A 21,322-nucleotide genomic window follows, 5' to 3' on the forward strand; every position below is an offset into this window, starting at 1 on the left:
GTCTGAAAGGTAAACTTTACGTTTTTTTTTTTAAAACTATCTCGCGAGTATAACCTGGATTGGTTACTGTCACGTGACCTTTTAATCCAATTTATAAGACTCTGTGACGATATGCAAATGACTTCTTTCCAATTTTCTCAGTCAAAACTGACTAACGAGGGGCTAATATACACAGGGCAGTCAATTCCTACCTGTTGTCCTACCAAATTTGCGTCTGCTGATAACCCACTTCCCGTGATCCTTTTGTGCCAGAGAGTTTTTCCCTTCTACCCGGAAGCTTTCGCGAGGAGTTGTAGCTACTGGGACTCTTTAGGTTTTACTTGCTGAAGAGTGATACCATACAGCGATATGTTTAGAATAAGTCTCTTCTCCAGTGTGTTTTATATAAATTGCGATCTAGTGAGATTTTTTTTTTAATTTTAATTATTGTTATTATTATTATTGTAGAAATACACTAATTTTCATTCCCTGGCGCTGCCAGGGTCGAGCTTCTGGAATCTTATTAGCGATTTTTAGGGCCTCAAATGTGTTTGCGGGGTATTATTATTATTTTTGTTTCTAATAAGAAAGTTAATAGAGAATGTCATATCGACCAAATATTGAGCCTGCAGAAAAAGGTCATATGCAAACAGCTATTGTAATCTCCGTAGTAGAGACAGAGTTAGACTAGTAAACATAGTGTCATAGTGCTCTACCATGTTTGAGATCAGATCCAAGTTTCGGTATTGTTACTCACATTTTTTTTCAGTCCTGTGCGAGGCCCCCACCGACTGGAGGGCCCCAAGGGGCTGCCTAGTTTTCCTATGCCTAACGCTGGCCCTTACCCAACGGATAACGGGTTTATTTGCTTGGCCTTTGTTAAAATATGTCGGTCACAGCCAGTTCTTCCTGGCGACACGAAGTCTACGACATTAAGAAAAATCCTACAATCTTTCTTGACCATCGAACTCAAAAACATTCGCATTTTACAATGCTTATATCAACATGTTTTTTCTCCAATTTTCCATTCTCGGATCACAATAATTCATTGTACATGACAGGAATCATTAAAAACAAATAATTGACCAATTAGTTAATTATTTACGGCTAATTAATTATTATGTTCGATATCGAAATAAAAGGAATAAATGCTACTTAATGAGAGATGTGGATGTATATATGGTTTTAATCCCTTTATTACGTTTAGAACGTTTTTTTTTTCCCCCACTTTCCATTCTCGGATCAAGTTGAAATTTTGCATAATTATTCATAATCGATGACAATATACGAATCAATCCAAAAATTACTTATTTAATGCTAATTAATTAGTTTTGTTTTATATAGCAAAATGGGAGCTAAACCCTGCCATTTTCAGATAAATGGCAGTAATTAGCGTTTTTTTTTTTCCATTAGATAAGCTTTGTAATCTTTTTTTCTATTGCTTGTTTAGAAATGTATTGGAAGAAGAAACAGTGCACGTCTGCTCAGCTTTGCTAAGTGAATGTCCCGAGATCGACGCCTTCTCTCCCTTTACCCAATCAATACAGTTATCTCCTGTCTGCTTGATGACTTCGTTGGCAATCAGACCTTGACCTTGACCTGACATTGAGTGTATGTGAGAGGGGGTCGGGATAAGGTGGAATTGATGCGAACCTGTTAGTGAACAGCAGACGACGTGTGCGTTGCCTAGTTTTCGGACTGTTGCGGTGGATTTGTTCACGCCATGTGGTTGCATCGCAACCCAGGACACTTCGAGGTACGGTGTGCGGATGGTGAAATGGTTGTCGGGGCTCTCTTTCATCCCCGCCAGTGCAATGGAATCGGTTCTTAAGAATTCCCGATGGGGATTCTGTTTTGCTTTCCTATCGGCCCAATCATCTCCTCTAACGGCCTTCTCCTCCGGGGCGTAACGTTGAGGCTTAGGACTTAGGACCAGGACGTTATGTCTTATCTTATCTTATATAATACAGACGTTACTTCAAAAAATTCTGCAAGTCACTGGTTTTCCTGGCTAGCTCAGGCAACCCATTCCATGCTCTAATAGCATCAGGGAAGAAGGAGTATTTGTACAAATTTGTCCTAGCATATGGGACGAGGAATGTGCCTTTATCTTTGTGTCTTTCTGAGTATTTTATTAAATTTTGTTTTTGTATTTGAAAATTATGGTTCAGTGTTTTATGTATAGTTGCTACTTTACTTTTGAGTCTTCTGTCCTGAAGGCTTTCTAAATTTAGTGATTTTACTAAAGGTGTTACTCTAGTCAAATGTGAATATTCGTTTGTTATGAATCTCATTGCTCTATTTTGTGTCTGTAATGTATAGTATTAGCCGGTGTCCTTCAACTATCCCTTAGTTTTTTTGACCGTTGGGACACCACACAAGATCTGTCGACCGTCTTTCTCCATTCACCTTTGTCTTTTGTCTTGGATAGAACCTGTTACAATCGCAGGCCCGTCCATTCTTTAATGTTGTATTACAACGCTTTCTCTGTCTGCCTCTTCTTCTTTTTTCCTGGTACTGTTCCCTGAAGGAAGGTCTTAGCAAGCCCCGAAGACCTTGTAATATGGCCATAGAGTTTTAGTTTGCGTTTTTTGTTTTACAATAGTTAGCAGGTCATCGTGGGGTCCAATCGCTGTAGTAACCCTGTCTCTAATCTCTTCGTTTTTTATGCCTATGTCCCAAAACCAGGTAAATCTTCAGGACATCATGGATGGTAAATGACTGTGCACTGCCCAGGTTATTGCGATGCTAGCCTTGCCAGTATCAAAATGGACATTGTTATACTCCCTTTTGTTGTCGTTTTATAAAAGTTCACGATTTAGCCTCTTTTTCAACACGCTACTCCAGTGGTTCCCAAACTTTTTCCTTAACGGAACTCTTCACACATGGTGAGTATTTAGCGGAATACTTTGCACATTCTGAGTATTTAGAGGAACACTTTGCACATTCTGAGTATTTAGCGGAACACTTTTTGCTTGTTTTTTGAGAGTTGAAATAACGTGGCGGCCGACTAGTTAATTTTTCCAGTAGTTTGTGGAACACCTATTCCGACCTTGCGTAACACTATGGCTCTGCGGAACGCAATTTGAGAAACACTGCCCTATTCCCTTATTGAAAGGGAGCATAGAGGCACCTAGTATCATTGAATTGTAGAATAAATATTTAAAAAAAAATGAAAAAAAAACAACCTTTAAGAATTGTGAGTTTTAGTGCAGATAATATGAAGGTCTACTGTTTCTATGGCCAACGGTCAAAGGTGTTGCGTGGCCGGCACAACGACATTTACTCCCCCTCCCCCACTAATGTCAGGTACCCATTACAGTTAGATGGACTAGGGGGCGTCTTTAAAAAAAAAAACGACAAAAAAATTCAAAATCTTAACTGAGATGCGAACCCGAGACTCCTTGGTTTGGTGGCCAAGCGCCTTCCCACTCAGCCACCTCGCCGCCCCATAAACAAATATTTACACAGAATACATAAGATGACTGACAAACATTCGTGCTCCCCCCCCCCCTTTAAAAAAAACAAACTCTTTCGAGCTAGGTTTAAAAACCTAGACAAGAATGAACTATCCAGAAACCCGGAAGTCAATGAAATATGAGCTTTTAATATCTCTCCCAAGTTATTTTAACATCGTTTTTGCTCGTCTGGCCATGTCAGGGACACCCAGGGAATAGCTTCCGTTTCCAGGAGTAACGGGTCTGACCTATAAACATGATATACAGCTAGAACTGTAATGCATGGGTCCTTGAAGAAAGGGTTTACTGGTTCATTGTCACTTAGCGAAATCATGAAGTGAAAACTGGCAAAATATTATATACAAAAAAAACTATTTAAAAAAAAACAACAGGGAACGGGCTTATCTATGGGGAAGAGCTCCACATTTACACACTTATATCTCAATAATGTAGAATTTATTTCCCTTTTCTTCGGCATCTAAAAGATAATTAATTACCAACTGACTAATTGGTTCATTAAATAAAAAACCTTCTTGTTTTGTTTGGTACATAAAATAATTGTGGGAAGGTTCAACTTGATCCGAGAATGGGAGTGGGGAAAAAAAACGTGTACACTTATCCGAGGGGACCAAACCACACATATTTAGCCATATCTGCGAATACTGAAGGATTCATTTCCTTTGTTAGTAGCAATAAATTTTTTTTTAATGAATTAACAAATTAGTTGACTTTTTTAAAGGGAAACTCCGATGGTTTTTCAAATTTGAGTTATTGACATATTTAAATTCTACGTAAGAATTTGTAATAGTAAACATTTTACCATTTTGTATTTAAATGCTTAGAAACATTTATATTTAATAAATTAGTCAGTAAATTCTTGGCATCTCCAAAAAAAAACGGGGTTCTTTGATATTTTGTTTTAAGCTCAGTCAAACGTCACTTTCCTCAACAATACTGAAAGAGAAACTACATTTAACCAATCGTAACGCTTCATTCTTACAGTAGCTGTTAGGCTGTTAGGCTTAGTGACGGCCTAGTCCAGAGCTATGATACAGTTATAGATAGATCTAAAAACATTACGATAACCAACTCGAGAAAAAAATTAACATTTTCATCTAAGCCCTTCCCTGTCCCGAGAAGTAAATAGATCGTGTGTCTGACTGATTCGAACAAACTGTCCAGTTTAAGGCTAGTCTAGACTACATGTAGTCAGTCATGACAAGACAACCAAGCGATAGTGTTTGTTGTGTGTTGAGTGGTCAGGCGAGAAGATACACACTGCCGTGGTTAGTCAAGCATGTAAATCTCATTTAACACGCATTTTTTTCTTTGCTTACGAGATTTAGATCTAACTGCATAGACCAAGATATATTTCATTTACGAGATTAGCTGTATGGTCTCCCGTTATACAGAAGTTAATAGATTAAATTAAACGTATTTGTGGGTTAACATATAAACCCGGTGAAAGTCTGACTGTTTTGGATGCGCAGGAAAATTACGTCGGAAAAACATCAATTACTAAGTTATTATTGCAAATAAAAAAAAACAGAAGAATAATATATTCATTATCTGTAAATCAAAACACATATTATATCGAAAATTGTCAAAACTATCGGAGTTTCACTTTAATCGTATTTATAATTTTAAGAACAATAAATAATTGTTTAAAATTTCAACTAGATCCGAGAATGGGTGTGGGAGAATAGATCACCAGCTGATTTTTATCAATCGAACAGATCGATTGAGTTGACAAAATCACATATACGCATACTGTAAAACATGATACACCAATACTTCGGTTGAACCTAAACACACACACACACAGAAACACGGGGCACACACAACCAACAGCTGTTGAAATTCCCTCCTCAACGACATTTCATTTAAGACAATTTTTTTTTATTACCTCCCTTTTTAGTTGACGCAATGTGAGAACTAGATTGATTCTATCTTGAGTTATGAACTTTCGAAGAGTGTTGCCTCCCCTACTAGTAAAAACGAATCTATTTTTAACCTAAGGCTATGTTATTAATCCGGAGGGGAAAAAAAAAAGCAACAACAACAAAGAACATTCATTTAAGAAAGAAGAAAAAAAAAAGTGGGCGTGGTTAGTGAAAACATTTGCATACAAAAATATATAATTATTTATTTATAATGCAGTCTTATCGAACGATTTGTATCTGATTGTTGATATATTTTTTATTGGTTAGTGACACTATTAGGTCGGAATGTCAACCGCGTGTGTTAGGATGTTTGTGCGCGCTTGTGAAAGAGAAGAAGAAAAAGAAGAAAAAGAGAAGGAAACAAAAGAGAAAGAGCGAATGATTGTCACGCCTGGTCGTGCGGTTTGTGCGGTGGACTGTCGTTCAGATTTATCGATGGTCCAGGGTTCAAACCCTGCCCGCTCCCATCCCCCGTCGTCCTGCGGGAGGTTTGGACTAGGAAGTAATTATCTTCAACTCTGAAGGAACATCTGAAACATGTAAAACATTTTACAAACATTTTTACAATAATAAGAGTCAAGGTTGCTTTGCTTGTATTAACAATACACAGCATGTTTACATTTCGAGAAACAACAGTAATTTTTTCCAACAGATCTAAAAGTAGACAAGGGCGTTAGAAATATGGTTTCAGATTTTTTCTTGTCTGTTGAAGCAGCTAATTTTAGAGAATGTGCAAATACAAGGGAAGCCAAGCGGGGGGTCAGTCAACACACTTCGAATTCCTTGTCTATCCACCCAGGTTCCAGTCCCCATGAAGAGTTGGCAAGCTGAAAAGAGGAATTGTAACCGAAATATATTGATTCCTGTCTGCTAATTTAAAATACACACACACACACAGGCATGCAAGGCGATTGAGTCGCTCCATTGGAGCGAATCGTTCTAAATTATACACCGGAACCAGTTCAAGTTGACAAGGTCACCCTGTAACACATGACAGCATCAATTATTATAGTAGAGCAGACGACACACACACACACCGTAGTCAGGAGATAAAAAAAAATAATGTTTCAACTATTTTTGTTTCCAAACGCAATTACTATTTTTAGCGGCCTTAGTCCGTTTTTTTTAAAATTGTATAATGCAGGGGTTCTCAACCTGTGGGTCGCGACCCATTTGGGGGTCGTTTGACGATTTCCCAGGGGTCGCCTATGACCATCGAAAATATGGGTTGTTTTTTGTCTATTCTTCTATTGCTGTATGTGTGTGTCTCTGGGGGGGGGTGTCGCGTAGACTGGGGGATTGTAAAAATCGGACGCCAAGCATAAAAGGTTGAGAACCGCTGGTATAATGTCTGCCAGAGGCGTAGTGAGCAAAACGTGCGCACGGGGCAAGGTACATTATTGGCGCCCCTTCCCCATTTTCCATGAACAGCACATAAAAATATAGGGTGCTTGTGGCGCCCCCCCCCCTCCTGAAGAATGCGCCCGGGGCATCGTGCACCCATGCCACCCCCCACCCCCTCACTAGGCCTCTGAATTGTCTGCCTATTCGTCTCTGAAGAAAACATAACTTCTGTGTGAACAAAACTAAATAGAACTTTTATCACAATATAGACGAATTCTACTTGAGATGAAATGAAATAAATGGATATTTAAACATATCTAACTCACTATCAAAACAAGTCTTTTCACTCTGGCATCCTGAAGTCGTCTTATTATTATTATTATAGCTTTTATATAGCGCTACTTTCATGCTTATAGCATGCTCAGAGCGCTTTTTGGTACAATCTCATCTGTGGACCGGTTGGGGGGGGGGGGCTGGGGGAGGGGGTATCTAGGAGTTGGTTTTCCGTGCTGCCTTTAGGCACTCAGTAAACACAACTCTGCCATCTAGGTAGCCAAGCCAAGTTCAAGTGCACTTGGCCTCTCGACCACGCTTCCCACACTTGTATGTTCATAGATTATGACAGAGCCACTTGTATTGCATCATTCTACGACACTAACAATTAGTGCTCCTTTTCTTCCTCATCTAACAATTAATGCTCCCTTTCTTCCTCATCTAATAATTAATTCTTCTTTCTTCATAATCAATTGGGAAACACACACATACACACACACACACACACACACATACACATACACGTAAACCTTAGTCAAGAGATACAAAGAAATAACAGAAAGTTCAAAGACTCAACAAATAACAAAGATTTACTGCTACATGGGTGAACGACTGTATAAATGTTAGTCAATCATACATGAAACTGCAGCTTGCTAAAAATAGGTTGTTTATAGTCCTCTAAATATGCTAATTTATAAAGCCCATTTTAGAACCGAATTAAGAAGTATTACTTTTAAATTAACGCAAATTTTTTTCATTAAAATTTAAATACGATAATAAAATAAAAAGCCTTTTTCATTCATTCAAACACCTGCACATTTTCAGGATTAAGTATGATTTACGAGTTTACCATCAAGAAAGTGGCTTTATTTATTTTTTCCAAAATTTCAGTTTATTATGCAAACATCTTCAAAAAATTCAAAATTTAGTTTCTAAACTAATGCAAATTTGGTAGGTCAATTACGTCAATTAAAAACAGTAGTGGTCCTAAGACTGTTCTTTGAGGTACTGGTACACCCGAGTTCACTGTTATTGGGGAGCCATTTATTATTACAATTTGTTCTCTTTATCAGGAGATTCTGAATCCATTGGTGTAGTGAATCAGTAATGTCAACCTATTTTAATTTTTTTAAGCAAGCTGTGGTGGTAAACTTTGTCAAGTACCTTAACTCTTTATCTCCGTAATTATTTTTCCACGTTCTGACAGAATTGTTCATTATTCACTATATTGCATTCTATCCTGTTATGATTAAACTTCAATAACATTTTTATTTGTATTCAGAAAACGTTACTTTTGGTATAGAATTGTAGGAGAATGCTTGCTCTTTTTATATAACACAAATTAAGGTTTATAAGACCAAACATTAATTAAATTTAATGGGGTGAAATCAACGATGATATCGTTTATTAGGAGAGAGAGAGAGAGAGTTAAAAAAAAAACGTTTAACAAAATTGCATCTATTAATTATTGCTTAATCCTTTTAGAAAATCATCTCTTGGTGGAGCTGCACATGATCCATATTTCCTTAAGCCATGTTGGTATGTAAGTCAGGGAGGAAATGCTCCCGTCGCCTCAGTGTGGCACCTCCGTGGAAACGTCCGCCCTGGGAAGCGGAAAGGCTCAAATTACGTACCTGCGCGTGGTGGGGATGTGAGAAAGGCTTGCTAACCAGTTCGAGACCCCCATTGCTTCGTTTCCCAACGGGGGCCATACGGGCGGCGATGGTCCTCCTACGGGGACAGTGGCACATTATAGGCTTATGGAGGGGCCTCCCGTGGGCTCGACCTCCGGCCTCGCACGAGAGGAGGAACTCGTGCCGTTGGCTCAAGGGGACCGTGTCCTACGACCTGACGGATGTGATTAAATGATCATCTAGTCGCAGGGGGACTCCAGACAGATGGGGTTGGTGAAGAGCCGATACCTCCTCCTGGCCACGGGATAAAATCCTTTCCCGGGTCACATGGTTCATAAAAGGGATGCTGTCTTCTGGAACCATACACGGACATCTAAACGGTATGTAAGTAATGACATTTTGTTTATCAAGATCTAGATGGTTCACGGCTCCACTGAATTGTAAGCGTATTTATACTTAAATGTATTTTAAATATAAGATGCTGGTAGTGATACTGGTTTCTAGTTTCCTGGATCAGATTTTTTTCTTTTTCTTCTATTTTCAAATAGGCGAGTAACATTTGCTTCTTTCCGGTCCCTAGGTACTCTACCTTGATTGCGTTATGCATGAAAAAGTATTTTATTTGGTCTTTTATTAGTTAATAGTTTTTCGATGTATTTTTCTTGATCATCTAAATCTTCTAGGTTTCCTACTTGGTTTAAATTAAGAAAATATGTATTTGTGTCTTCTGGGGCTGAGAATAGTGTTTATTTAGAATGTTATCTTTTATTTTGTTATCGTTTGTGTTTAGTTTTATCTTCACCTTTATCATTATATTATATAATAAGACGTTACTTCAAAAAAGAAGTTGATTAACCCCTTTGGGGACCCCTGCTTTTTGCGTAATATTTAATGTAAAAAAAAAACTTGAACACACATTTTGGGGGCCCCCTTCAAGAGGGGTCCCTGGGGGGGGGGAATTTTCGAATTCTCCCCCCTTCCCCCACCCTAGCTACGACACTGTTATCTTTTATTATAAAATACAGACGTTACTTCAGAAAAGAAGATGATTACGCCCTACATAGGTCTAGATCTAAAACTTTTTTTTTTTTTTACACAATTTTGTAAACCTTCAATGATAAATGGTCACTATATAGTACTTAGACCTAACTCTTTCCCCTCTCAGACCTTGCAATCTACAGGGCAGATGATGCAAAGATCATCCGTTTCTTTGGCCAACGGTTAACGAGGGTGTCGTGTGGCCAGAACAACGACCAACCGCCAATTTGCTTTCCCCAACTAAAATCAGGTATCCATTAGAATTGGGTGGACTCAGGGGCGACCTAAAAACCCCGAAATTCAAAATTCGTCGAGATTCAAACCCAGGACCGGAAATCATGCGCTTAACCACTCATCTATAATCCATACTATATATCTATAAATTAATGTGAACATCAAGCTTGGAGCTCAGAAAACTAATACAAAAAAAAAAAGCAGCCTTTTTAACTAGTAAGCATTTCTCTCTTAGCTAGAAAATCTAGATCCTATGTCCATTATCTTATGCATAATTATCCCAAAACAAATAGTAGCAGACGATTAAAAAAAAAACGTGAAAACAAAAAAACACACACACACGCATATTCACACAGCCCTACCCCCCCCTTCTCGTGATACATTATCGCATGCGTCATGACCTAGTTTCGCTGGTTTCCGGCAAGCCACTACAAACAGGTGATCGACCGACATCTCCACGACTGGAGTGTGTGCTTGTGTTAATCATATATTATTTTTTTGTGTGTGTGTTCGTTCAATTTTGTTTATTTATGTTCAATGGATATAATAACTGTGCCAGTGTTCAATGGATAACATGTTTACTGTCTGGATAGCTTGTTTCAAATCGACACTGTAAGTGGATAGATCTATTCCATTTTATGTTTTCGTTGTTTTCTTGCTATTCATCACAACTGTAGACTAGAAGAGGAGAAAATAGCGACATTCCGCTAGCAGACGTGAAGCTTTTCATTGGCTTTTGAACAAACATTTTCACACGGTGTTAAGTAAAACGCGTTAGTCACTTTTTAATTTTTTTTTAATTTTAATTTTAGACTCTAGATCTAGATTCAAGATCTAGATCTATATATATAGACTAGATTAGATCTAGACTCTAGTTGTCTCTAGATTATATGTTCTGTTTTTTTTTTTTTTTTAAATTTTTAGATGTAAATTTAGAGATCTAATCTAGATTCTAGAGCTAGGTTATTTAATCTATAATCTAGATCTAGATTATTTCATCTATAATCTAGATCTAGATCAGATGTAGATTCTAGATCTATCTAGAATCTAGAATAATCTAGAATAATCTAGATCTAGATACATCTTGCTTGTCTATAGACCTAGATGTCAAGACTAGATCTAGATTAAAATAGATTCAGAAAGTATATAATTTAGACCTAGATCAAGAATAAATCTAAATTTCTAAGTCTAATTTGGGACCATATCATTTATGATATAATAATATAGACATATAGACGCTCTTTTGATCAAAGATCTAAATCTATTCTCTAGGCTAGACTGGCCTCTAGGCTCTACATAGTCTGACAATAGATCTAATACATCATCTACTGATCTAGATCTTGATCTCTTTGATCTAGGAGTGTAGATACATACATTACGATCTATAGGGCAGATGATGTAAAGGCCTAAAGGTCATCTGTTAGCGAGGGTGTCATGTGGCAAGCACAACGACCAACCGACTATACTTTTTCCCAGCTAACGTGAGACCCCCTAAAGATCCCGAAATTAAAAATCCCAGTCAAGTCTTCACTAGTATTCGAACTCGGGACCCCCTCGGTTCCGTAGCTAAGCGCTTAACCACCGCGCCTGCACTAGATCTACATTTGAGCATTCATTTAAAAAAAAAAAAACAACTCAATACGCTTTTCAGCGTCTCTTTTATTAAAGCAACGTTTTCCTGAGCAGTGGAGACCCGGGAGCAACTAATACAAAACAGTTCTGCTGACTCCTTAACTTCTAATGAATGAGTCATGTTTTTGAGTCTTCTTATCTTATATAATACAGACGTTACTTAAAAAAAGAAGATGATTACGTCCTACGCGTCATGCATTTAGTCATACGATTTTTAAACATTGTAGTATATCATGTGGATATGAAAACCCAACCATGACCTACATTCTTTGCCACCACTCACACAGAGAAAACCGTTGTCTGGTGGGGTAAAATTGTGTTCTTATTTTTCCATCGTCACCTCTCTTTGGTGGTAGCCTTGCAGTATCAAAAATATTAATTTAATTTTTGCCAAAAAAAAACAAAAAAAAAAACAACAAACAAACAAACAAAACAAGCGAAATAAAAAAAATACTATTAAAAATTACCTTATAGAATTGTATCAGTTAGTTTGGATCAGTCATGTCATTTTTTTTCTTTCTTTATTGATTCTTGTGTTGTCAGGTAAAAGAAATAATTGTTGCAAAATTTCAGCTTGATCCGAGATTGAGAAATAACGTGTGCAAACTTTTGGCCAGACAGAGTGAGTTGATTCTTTGTAAAAACTCCAATAATTGTCTAACTTTCAAGATAGAAAAAAAAAAAGTATAAACATAAATTTAAATAATGAAAAAGTAACACAAGAATCCATTCAAGTCAATCCCACTGCAATTATATTTTTTATAGGTAAATTAAGTTGAAACATTAAGAGGTTTTAAGTACAATAGACACGAATTCCAAACATTTCTAGAAACTACGGAACTCTGATTGCATTATAACTGCTTTACTAATACTTTGCTTTCATTGTAAAATTTGATGCCACATTTGGATTCAAACTAAAGCTGAAGACCTAGATTTATTGCCCTCTGCTATTGTTTGTATATATGAGACACGGTGGCTCAACGGAAAAGCGCTTGGCTTCTGAACCGGGTGTCCCGGGTTCAAATCTGATTGCATTATAACTGCTTTACTAATACTTTGCTTTCATTGTAAAATTTGATGTTTTATTTGGATTCGAACTAAAGCTGAAGACCTAGATTTATTGCCCTCTTCAATTGTTTGTATGTATGAGGCGCGGTGGCTCAGCGGAAAAGTGCTTGGCTTCTGAACCGGGCGTCCCGGGTTCGAGTCCTGGTGAAGACTGGGATTTTAAATTTCGGGCGCCTCTGAGTCCACTCATCTCTAATGGGTACCTGACATTAGTTGGGGAAAAGTAAAGGGATTGGTCGTTGTGCTGGCCACATAATGGATGGCTGCCTGGTCGTACGGTTTGCACGCTGGACTGTCGTTCAGATTTATCGATGGTCCCGGGTTCAAACCCTGCCCGCTCCCATCCCCCGTCGTCCTGCGGGAGGTTTGGACTAGGAAGTAATTATCTTCAACTCCTGAAGGAACATCCGAAACATGTAAAACATTTTACAAACAAACATTTTACATGACACCCTCCTTAATGCCCTTTGCATCATCTGCCCTATAGACCACAAGGTCTGAAAGGGAAATTTTACTTTTTAATTGTTTGTATGTGCGTATGTGTAAATTGTGAGTATAAAATTGTTTTTTTTTTTTTTTACAAAGCTTATATCACTTACTCTATTTGTCTGGTAAAAAAGTCTGTAAACGTATTGTCTTCCACGTCCGTTCTCGGATGAAGTTGAAACTTTTCACGATTTTATCTTGGAATAGACAAGACACGAATCAAGAAGAAAAATTTAACAATTATTTACTGGTAATAAATTCTTTTGTTCGATGCAAACAAGGGAAATTAATCCTTCAGTAGTCACAGATGTAAGGTTTCTGAAACGGTTTCATCCCATTGGATAATTGAAAACCGTTCTTTCTCCCCCACGCCCATTCTCGGATCTTTGTGAAACTTTAAAATAATTACTTATTGCACCTAACGAAACGTGAATCAATTAAAAAATTAACTGTTTAATTTAGTCAATTATAATTATGGTTAATAAATTATTTTGTTTGATGCAGAATAAGGTAAATAACTTCTACGCGATTGAGATGTATAGTTGTAAGTGCGGAGTTACTTTACTTTCATGTACTTTGTTTTTTTTTTTTTTTTTAAAAAGGATTTAAAAAATAAATTTTTGCTTTTTTTTTTTGGTAACGTCTACTATACATTCGTCCTGCCGAGTTACGTTTGCCTCGAGCGAATGAATTATAAAAACATGACAGTTCCGCGTTGTCGCTGACTGTCACGCTCTATAAACAACAAAGAAATATACATTTTTGAATTACTTTTTTTTCTTACTGCTAGAAATGTTGCCCGTGGGCTCGTACCAAAAGTTAATAGTCATTTTGTTGACAGCAATTTTAAAACAAGTAAAATAGTTTTAAAAAAAAAAAATCTTTTTTTTTTTTTTAATGGCAATAACACAGCAAACTAAACATTCATATTTTATTTGTCATATTTTTGAAGCCATTCTAATGTATGTCTTACCTTTGTTTGAGGGCGGCCATATGCAGAAGAGATAATATTGATACTCGTGTAATAAAATGGATGGCACATTGGGCTTAAATGGTAATTTTTATAAACTGATTCAATTATTAATGAAGTAATCTTTCTGCCAATTTTAACATTTTGAGTTGTCACTCGGCCGCAAGTTTATGTACGAAATTTCAGCTCGAATGGATAGTGACAATAAATGATTTATTATCATTGTTATTTTGATCCAGCTGGCAATCTCTTACAAAGTACTCGGGATAGATATTTTGGATTAAAATGAGATATAGAGCCGAGGACAGGCGTAGACTTGGAAAAGAGAATCTAAACCGACCACCGGCAGACAACGGTTGTGTCTACGTAGATTATGGCAAATTAAGTAGGTCACAGCTAGGACTGCGTGAAATTATAGAAGAACGTGAACGTGAAATACTAGACCCCTTTGTCTTCGGACTCGAAGACAATCTTTATTATTAGTTTGATCCATATGCATTGTTGATTTAGACACACATTACACATGCACATGACTTTTTTTCCATCACCTCATATTTATTTGTATATATATATTTACTTGTTACAGGTTGTGTGTTACAAGTAAGTGATCGATCCTCCACCTCCCTGTGATGTAAAGTGCTTTAGGGTATTGATGCACTTTTTATTTCTTAAGACTGTGTAGTGGTTAGGATTGAAACATCCTTGGAAAAATAAAATCTGCTCGATCCCTTTGGAATATTCGTGCTCCTCTCCGGATATTAAGTGTGGATAGTGGATACAGACCGGATATTAAGTGTGGATAGTGGATACAGACCGGATATCAAGTGAGGATAGTGGATACAGACCGGATATTCAGTTTCAATAACAATTCGTCTTTGTGTGGATATGTTGTTTTGTTAGTTTGTAAATAAAACTGTTTTTTTTGGTGATCTTTATTCTGTGTGATGAAAGAAGCTGGATCTTTTTCTAGAAATATTTACACCCCTGGAGTTAAATAAGAGCAACAGTCTTTGAGGCGAGGGATTTATAGGTAAGTGCATTATTTCACAAACAAAACACAAACACGGACATGAAATACATTTTTCTTATTTGAGTTATTTAGTTCGTCTTATAATGTCACAGAGCCCATCGCTTTTCTTGAGAGTCTTAGAAAAATCATATCCAGTCTAGGGCTAGTTGTGGCATTTTTTATTATATATATATATATATATTATTTTTTTTTTTTTTTTTTTTTTTTTTGAGAAACAAAAAAGGGGGTGGGGGAATTTCTTATTCCAAGCCCATGTTCCTCCCTGCCACGAGTAGTTTGGACAGTGTATTCTCTTTCTCTCTACTCTGTTTTTTTTTTTTTTTTCTAATCTTAAACCTTGACACTCCCCCCCCCCTTTTTTCACTTCTATAGTTTGATATATATTCCACTTTACCTGTGGGATAGCATGTATGTGCATTTGCGCGTGATCTGATAGTGTTTTGTTTGTGTTGTGCGCGGCGAAGGTTAGTTTACACAGTTTATAGTGGCAAGGTTCAGGTCTCGTCAACGCCACTTTTTAAAAGATAAAAGATGGTCGAAGATGCCCCCCCCCCCCCAGTGATAACCATGTTTAATAATGTAACCAGCTGTTGGACTGTCAACGGTCAAGAGCGTGCATTTCTAATTCCTCCCCTCTTCTCCTTTTTTTTATCACCCCCTCCATGAGTGATAATGTCAAGGTTACTTGTGCATTTGACCAGGACAGCGGTCCTCAACTTTTTATATGCTTATACCTCTTGTAATATTAAGACAATCAAGCTTCAGGTCCTCAAGTGGCGCCTATGTATGAAATGTTTCACCTCCACCCAATTCCTTTAGTCGGTTTTATCCTTTTGTGGCACCATACGAGATGTGTTAACAGTCTTTCTCCATTCCTCTTGTCTATTGAAATTAATTACTCCAGTAGTTTGCGGAACACCTATTCAGGCCACGAGGAACACTGGGGTTCCTTAGAACACAGTTTGGGAAACACTGCTTTGGGAAATTCAATAATGAATCGATGTTGTAAGAACATGAAACTCGTACTGACTTATTATTATAAAATACAAGACAACACACAACTATGAATTTGTACTTGTATAGGTATTTTAATTGTATTTACAGAACATTCCATTCCTTTTCCAGATTCTCTTTCTTTCCTTACATCCGCTTTCAACACGCATTCGCACCATTCCACATTTGCACCATTCAGCACTCACACTACGCTGCGCGCCGACCTTATAATTGGCTGGACATACTCGGTCGTTGTGTTGGAAGCTCTAAACAGCTTGTCAAATTTAACCCTAGGGAGTGCATCTTTAATACAAGGCTTGAGCTCAACTTTAACAAACTTTTAAAAACAGAAAATGAAATATTTTGAAAAATTTAATCCAAATACAACTCAATTTCACAACTTTCTCTGACTTTTTCCCCAGCTTGTCTCCCCCCTGCTTCACGTTCACCTTACTATACATAGACCCGTTTGTTATAGACATACATTATATATACACATTTGATTCGTGTTGTAAAACAAGTTATGATAAGAAAAGAAAGATCGATACATTGTTTAATTTGAGAAAGATGTCCAGACTAGAAACTTCATTGATTTGGTTAAAGTAACATCCGGTAGCAAGAAAAAAAAAAAAAAGTCATGGTCGCTCGTAGTTTTTCTCGCTACATTTTAAGTAGGTCAGTGGGATCGGGACGTCGTTTGATCTATAAATAGAAACATTGTAGTTCGATCAAACGTTGCCTAGACTCGACAAAGTAGGTCAAAGTACTCAAACTAATAAGTTACTTTATTGACAAGTTCATTTGTGTAATGAGAGTTATTCCCCTTTCCCCCCATACATTTACACTGTGTAGTTTCTCCCTCAAAAGCTACGGTCTGCGGGCTTTTTCAGTGCACGGACCAAAGGCTTGGAACTCACTCCCCATTGATCTCAGACAACATACTATACCACTTTTAAGATGAACATTAAGACCTACATGTTTAAAACTTTTTAAAATTAGTTTTTGATTTACATAGTCGTGTTTGTGTTTGTAATGTTATCACAGCGCCTTGAGCCTACATTTTGTTTGTTAACAGCGCTTTATAAATAAAATTATTATTATTATTATAAATAAATGTATGCAATGTATACCTATATTCAGGCGGTGCCTTTCAGATGTCCATGGTACTCCTTGCGATCTTCTGGTATTGAAATAATTGAGCCTTACCAAGCTATTCACATTGTAGATAGGAATAACTTCAAACATTTTTATATCTATATAATTTACTTACATATTACATACGCACATCCTTCTCATATACTTACACAAATACTTACAATCTGCATACATCACATGTTTAAATACAACACTGTCTTAGTTATTACCATAAATGTACCCTGTCCAGCCTAAAGTCCATAACTCTCAATATAATCTCGTATTCTTAATACTCTTTATCTTTGTTTCGTTTCTTTATGGATGGCTACTTTTTAAACAGTGCGGAGACGTTACTTCCTCTTTTCCTTTCTCCCCCCCCCCCTCTTTATCTTCTATTCCCGCCCACGGCTCACTCCCCCAGACCTCCACACAAAGCCCGAGAGACAAATTTGGCTTGTTGGAAAGTTCCAGACTTATCGATTTGTGGCCTCTGTCAGCGTTTACATCCCAATCTTAACGCGACGGTCCTCACACTTCTCTTCCTTGGCCGCCATCCTGTATATTTTTCCTTCATCAATTTTTTTTTTTATTAGGAAAGGGGGGGGGGGGATAAACCTTCAATATAACTGCACCAAGTGCAACATTATTTAAGACAACGTCTTAAACAGAGCACGCTTTTTATTCGGTGTAGATCCCATTCTCTTTACTAATCATAATATCCTTTTATTTTCAGTACCATTAGAAATAAGGGATCGAAATAAAAAAAAAAACATTCATTAGTGCGATTGCGTCATCAAGATCCGTGCTGCGACAATTAAAGCCAGTGACGTCACCACATATTGTGTTAACTGTAACTGGCCGCGGCCTTTTATAGTGCTCGTGCCTCGTATTGTTTTATGTTTTACTGTGATAAGTTTATCAAGTGCTCACGGGACTATATATATATATATATATATATATATATATATATATATATATATATATATATATATATATATATATATATAAAGACGGATGTCTCGAAACAAGTGCCTGACTTAAAACGATTTTGAGCAGGCGCCACCCAAGCCCCAAGACGTATTCTAGTTTGATATTAATTGGTATGTGCAAGGGCCAGATATTGTCAACATCAATTTGTATAAAATGCATAACCTTCAAGCAAGGTCAGCGTTGCTTAACATTTTTGTTTCCATCTCAAGTATCTCACAAATTTCCTTTGCACCTCTGTGTCCACTTCTTACTTGTTAAGTTTTCAGCAATTTACTTACATCAATTACTGGCAATTTTTTTTTATTTTTTTTTTGCGTACCCCGAGGAACTCGTGTTCCTCAGATTGAGGACCCCTGATCACTTCAATACACACACATATATCACATGTAGCAATTTATTTTTTTCTTTTTCTGTTCTGCGTTTTTTGAGAAAATATGTAAGCATTGATTTTCTTGCCTTCGACGTTAATCCTCTGAATAATCAAGTCTTGTGTTTTGTGAAGGGGATGTGCTCTCAGGAACACTTTGAGACTCCCTTTGACTTGTGGTAAGCCGCATTAGATAACAGTATATTACCAGTTTGTAGTAATGCCACCTGGCTCGCCGAGGGCGTAAAACTTGTTTTCCAATCCTCGGCTGACACGGCGAGCATCAGTAAAACTGGTTTCAACCGACTCGAAGTGGTTTGTGAAGTCAGTTTTTTTAAAGCCAGTTTTCTGAGTTAGGAAATCCTTGTTTGTGGAACTCACGAATACTTGAAAGTACATTTTATGATTTTAAATATAATATCTTTCATTACCAAGCTTGCATCAAAACACTCCGTCCGTCCGTCCGTCTGTCTGTCTGGTTTTTCTTTATCTTTTTGCTGCTGAGCGGTAACCTTTTTTGCAGACGTCTGTCTAGTCAAAATCTCGTGCATGTTATTTCTCCCATTTCCCATTCTCGGGTCAAGTAGAAACTTTGCACACTTATTCATTGTCGATGAGAACACATGGATCATTAAAAAAAAATCAATTAGTAATTAATTAAGTTACTTTTATATGCAAATTGTGCTAAGCTAACGACAGCCGTCCAATAATGAGAGATAATGGGAGCGAATGGGACTCTTGTCAACTTGCAAGATAACTTACGCAATTGTGTACAGTGATAGGGGATTTCAGATGCAAGTTCACTTATTTTATCCAAACAAGCTCTTGCCGAGGACATACGCAGGCGACAAATACATTAAATAGATCCCGGCGGACAATGGTTTTGGCTGGTGCGGCATTGTATGCAGCTCGCGACTGTTTTTACGTGGTCACGTGAAATACTGCACGGATCCTTAACATAGAAGCAACGCCTTATCATTATTACCCAAGTATATTAGGGCTCTTTTGGATCACTCGGCAAGTCTAACCTGATTCTCTTTGGTAATTGTCTATCGTGCTTTGTATCCTTTTAGTGTACATTCTTTTTCCCAAGACTTGAGGAATTCCGGATTCGACAGATCTGGGAAGTCGCTAGCTCTTGACTTTATGTCAATGGTTTTGTTGGTGAATTCGTCTTTCTCTATTTAGTCATCTTTATTTTTTTGGGGGGTGATTAGTGTTTTTTTGTGTTTTAGATATTTATGTTATTCACCTGGATCCTCTCCGCCATTCCCCTGACAGGTACTCCCTCTTGCAAAAAGAAAATTAAATGGATGGCATGTTGTTCAAATGGTTATGTACCCAGTTGCCGTAGAGCACCGCTGGGACTAAGCTACGTCTGCTGCTATGGGAGGCAGCATACAAAGTGTGCGCCAAAAAAAATAAAATATTCAGATCTGCTTGCACCTTTTTTTTTTTTTAATCTTTGTGAATGTAAGAGTTTTGTTCAAACTTTCTTCGTGAATAGCCTCCGTGAATGGCAGCCTGGTCGTGCGGTTTGCGCGCTGGACTGTCGTTCGGATTTATCGATGGTCGAGGGTTCAAATCCTGCCCGCTCCCATTCCCCCGTCGTCCTGCGGGATGTTTTGGACTAGGAGGTAAACTATCTTCAACTCTGAAGGAACATCCGAAACATGTAAAACATTTTACAAACAACACATTTTACGAATGTAACACTGATCATGGTGCTAGAGAGTTTAATTGCCAAACAGAAGATCCTGCGTTCCAATTCTAATGGTGAGAGAGAGAGACACACACACAAACACACACACACACACACACACAAGTAAACAAGTAAAGTAACAAAAATATTTTTTAAAATAAGGAAGTCTATATTAGGGAAAGAACTACACAATTAATGCCATATCTCTTAATACTGCAATATTTAGATACCATTCCTATATAAAAACAGAATTAATTAAATAACACTAATAAATTCACGAATTTTTTGTCATATCGAGAATGTGCACATTTTCTACTGGATCCGAGAAAGTGAAGTGGGAAACAAAAGAACGTGTAGCACACGGACAGTGACGTGATATACGCTTTGTGACAAGGACCTAATCCCTCAAAGTATACCAGGAGTATTTCCACTCGTTTTTTCCTCGGTCACTGTGCCCCCCCCCCCAGTTTTTTTCTTCTCCAGCCTGCAGCTGAGCACGTGGCCTCGCCATTGTCCCGAGAAGACCTGACACGGTCTGTTGGGTCAGCAGGGCACACTTGACCTACATTCTCGTCTCGATTTCAGCTTTTTTTTTTTTTTTTTTACCTCGTTCCTTACACTGACATATATACACATTAGAAATTAAAACAAACAAGATTTTGGGGAGTTAGGTTATTGTATCAAGGAGAAAGTCAAGTATTGTGTTGCTTTGCATTGGATCATCTTGGTTTTTATTTCAAGATAAAACGAAAACAAGAAAAACACAAGAGTACTTAAAATAAAAACAACAAAGCTTTACATTAAGTGTAATTGAATCAATTAGTTTGGATCAGTCCTGTAATTATACCAGACATTGACCTAGACATAATACATTTGTGCAATTAGAAATATTTTTACCAAATGTTTTTGTTTAGCTTTTAGCTTTCTGAATGCGCTATCACTTTACTAATTGTTTTATATTTATTATTATTATTATTGATTCATGTCTTGTCAGGTTTAATGAATAATTGTGCAAAGTTTTAACTTGATCCGAGAATGGGAAATGGG

General features: G+C 37.3%; 1 protein-coding gene across 5 annotated transcripts in view; it reads left to right on the forward strand.

The window, feature by feature from the left end:
- The window catches only part of LOC106074109 (uncharacterized), a 175,851-nt gene that overhangs the window by 14,265 nt on the left and 140,264 nt on the right, over positions 1–21,322 (forward strand). For 2 of the 5 annotated variants that reach the window (XM_056012870.1, XM_056012874.1), the window contains exons 1-2: positions 10,334–10,515; positions 14,646–15,089. The gene's annotated coding sequence lies outside the window, so the exon portion shown is untranslated. The other 3 variants (XM_056012872.1, XM_056012873.1, XM_056012871.1) reach the window with 3 other exon arrangements.

Source organism: Biomphalaria glabrata, chromosome 15 (assembly GCF_947242115.1).
Source record: "Biomphalaria glabrata chromosome 15, xgBioGlab47.1, whole genome shotgun sequence".
Classification (NCBI taxonomy): domain Eukaryota; kingdom Metazoa; phylum Mollusca; class Gastropoda; family Planorbidae; genus Biomphalaria; species Biomphalaria glabrata.